The following is a 3,643-nucleotide window of genomic DNA, read 5'->3' on the forward strand; positions in this document are numbered from 1 at the left end:
ATCGTTCCCTGGGGACTCTCCCCTCATCCTACGTCCATGGGCTGCGGCCATTGACCCGGAGGTCTTCACGCACGGATTTAAAAAGCCAAGCTGCGCTCGCCCGTAGTCACACCGGGAAGAAGGGGCCGAGCCGGTCCCGAAACGTCGTGTTTTTCCTGTATTTTGCTTGGTTGGCGTCACTTACCTTCTCCTAACATTAAATTTCCCAACCACATAGACTTCTGTCGAATGTTTTTGATACCAGGTACTTGAAAGAGAATGTAAGGTACAATTGCATGCGATGTTCTTTGGTTGATCAGTCATGCATAATAAAAGCCACATTATTTTTAGTGGGCTCCTTACGGAAAGAATCATAGCGTAGCGTCAATGCTGACCCATGAAGCCTCCAATATATCTTTATAAAACTGGAGCCTATTTAAAACACGATCTCCAAAAAGTTGAAAAGCGAAATTCACTCTATCTATTCGAAACCTTTTAGTTGAAAATGAACGGACGTTAGACCAGGCATCGCTTTCAAAGTGATGTTGCTGCAGTCCAGCTTGAAATCTTGCCTTAAAGGCTGGATAGAAACCTGGAACAAAATCTAAACAATATAAAACATATACATTGTGGGTTTCTACGTGGACACAGGCCACCACCCACCGCGGGTTCGAGCTTCGCGCGAGCCAAGGGCCCCGATCAGCCGTCACCACACACCACTGGGACACCGATGCGGCGCACTCAACCTCCGCAGGGAGGAGAGCGATTCGCCGCAAAGAAATAGGCCTCCAAGTTCACAAAGGAGACGTTTATTCACGTCGTCCTTCAGCAGATACACACACACTCAATAGTCACCCCGTCCCGGGGGCGCGCGAGGAGCAAGGCTCCGCTGCGCGCACGAAGCGACTCGAGCAATGTGCGCCGCTAGCACGCCGCTGCAGGAGAATGTCCCCGCGGCAGTGCTGTGATCTCCCTCACGTGTCGACCGTTGGGCCGGTTGCGAGAGAGAGTGGGCAATCAACGCAAGGTACGCCTGTCGGAGGTCGCTGGACCCCGCTGGACAGGCTCGAGCCGCTGCAGGTCAGAGGACACGTGCGGGCGAGCTCGAGTATATGCACTGGTCCGAGCGGCAAAGGCCGGCAGGGACAAACCGTAACGTATGCACCTTACGCTGTCTCCGAGGGATCTCTCTCTCTGGGCCCCGCTCGGACGGTCGCGCCGTGCGCGGCCGCCCAAAGCGGGCCCCGTATTCCCGCCAAAAGGCGCCAATGGCAAAGGCCGTTGGGGAGCCGGGGCGGAGCTGTGGCCAAATGACAGTGATTAGTCACCCAGCCGCCTCTCCACCGCCTGAGGCGGGAGCAAGGGAAAGAGGAGAAACAACGCAGGAAGCCGGCACAGCCGCGCAAAGGCAACGGCGGAAAGCCAGGATTCCCACAACATATATCTTTTTCTTTCAGTTAATGTAATTGGAAGCACAACTATGTAGATACTGAAAACAAGGTTGCATGATGTAACTCTGCCCTGGTACTCCCAAACGACGAAAGCTAAGTTATGAACTGTAGTTCATACCATGCCATCAGGTCTATTCAGTGCATGCTTAAGAAACATGTTCCTGAGGCACTTGAGCGAATACAGGAAATCAGATAGGAAGTGGAGACGCCGAGAGCCGAGTCCTTGGGCGCCTACTCCCAATCAGACAATCTGGCCCTTACATTCAAACACATCACCGATTGCTACAAGGAGGAGCACCGGCGCTACCCGGCCCCTTGTAAGGGACTGGATCGCGCTGACGAGCGCCTCCTCATCAAAATTCTTACTAACACTGTACTGTGCCCGGCGGTACTTAAACATTTCAACGCATCCTTTGATGGCACGTGCCAGTTCTGTGGGGAGGTGGCTGACACCTTCCACATGGTTTGGGCGTGTCAATCAAACCCATCTATCCCCCCCCAACCCCAACCACACCAGAGAGGACTGGAAGGCGGCCCTGCTCGGCTGTCAGGACCTAAAGACCCAAAAGGCCTTGGTTCACCGGACGCGGGCGGCGTTGCTTGCCAATGGGGCCCCGGAATAGGGGCTCCAGCTAGTATTGTTAGGGGAAAGGGCCAATAGGGCCTACCCCAATCACCTCTCTGTAGATATTTATTGCATTATAAATGTTGTTCACCACCACCACCGAGTCCACTGGGTGTTCTAGCTTGCAGATGTTCTTGTTTGACTTGGCTCCAATTCCAAATATTTTCCACATACGCCTTTTTCATGAGGAGCCATCGCTTGTGACAAAATCGACGAATAGTCCGCTGACTTCAGCAGGAGTCATTGCTTCAATTAATATTTTGCAAGCATCTCTGCTTTGACGTTTGCACTCGTAGAAAACACACCAATAATCTGGAGCCATTTTCCAGTGAACGCTACAAGCATTACTATCACGCCATGGTCACATGTTCCGGTTTGCCCTTCAGATGTGAACAGGCCCATGTCGACATAGCAAGGCGCTCTGATAGTTTAATTTCATCGGCCAAAAGGCCACCATGTCTGTTCATGCTGCTAATATGCTTTGTTTTCTGCTTAAGTTGGCTTAGCACTCTATCGCTGTACCCAAATACACTCTTCAAGAGCCTCAGGTAGCGTTTCAATGTGGTTTTGCTCGAGAGAGAAATGATATTGTGTTTGCGAAGGTGCTCGTATAGTTTGGCACTCCTCATTTTCATTAGAATACATTCCAATATCCGCACCTTGCAATAGACGTTCCCTTTAGCATTTAGCCTTTTTGCTGCAGAGAAAAAGTGCATAACACATTGTCGTTGCTTGGGAGGCAGAGTTTCACTCTGTGCTCGATGCATTTCTTCGGGCTTTAAGGCGTTCTCCTGCTGCATTTTCTTGAGCTGGTCTTTGAGGGCAGCAGAGCAAGATGACAGGCTTTTGATTGCATTTCTTGCTGCACGCAGCTTCAGAGCGGCATTTAGGACATTCTTATTAAGTGGTCGCTTCAGCCTTGACTGTGACTTTAGTAGTCCCTTCCTCAGGTATCGACAGGAGATGCATGCTTTCCCTGAGAACCGAGAACAGTGAATGGGGCGCTGCTACCACAATCTGTTCTGACAGACAGGAGCAGTATCAGACGTAAAAACTACGGTGCAAAAATTATTTTCCCAGCTGTTATAATTAGAATCAGGCAGCAGTGAAACATACCTTCAGATGGTTCATTCTCGGCCCAGCGCTAGCTGAAGTACAAGCCCTCGCGGGCTGTCACTTGCCGTTCGAGGCCCTTAGCTAGGTCCGACCTTGACATGCTGCTAGTTGTCAAGCCGCTTTGCAGATCCCACATGCGTCAACACTTCGGAGAACGCTCTCTGCTTCCGCACAAGAGGTGACGTGCCCTTCCTCAACAATGTGGCCACAAAGGTACGCTGTATATCCGACGGTCATCGTCCTCTTGTCTGCATCCTGGGCGAACATCGCCACCCTTTCGGACGTAATTTCTTGGTTTCCATGAATTCTTAATTGGCAGTACCGGATGTCTGCGTAACCAGGAACACGGTGACAACTCCAGTAGGCGGACGGAACACTCAAAGTGAGAAGATATCCAGGCATACACGCTTCCCCATGTCCCGCAGCGGCTGCACGTTCCTATTGTTGCGACCTTCCGGCGCGACAGTCAAGG

General features: G+C 51.4%; 1 pseudogene; it reads right to left on the reverse strand.

Moving 5' to 3' along the window:
• Positions 1-338: 338 nt before the first annotated feature.
• LOC149326280 (uncharacterized) lies at positions 339-3,438 on the reverse strand (annotated as a pseudogene).
• Between the last annotated feature and the right edge of the window lie 205 nt (positions 3,439-3,643).

The sequence above is a fragment of the Amblyomma mixtum genome, chromosome 10 (assembly GCF_055824585.1).
Source record: "Amblyomma mixtum isolate Tamu chromosome 10, ASM5582458v1, whole genome shotgun sequence".
NCBI classification, from domain to species: Eukaryota; Metazoa; Arthropoda; class Arachnida; order Ixodida; family Ixodidae; genus Amblyomma; species Amblyomma mixtum.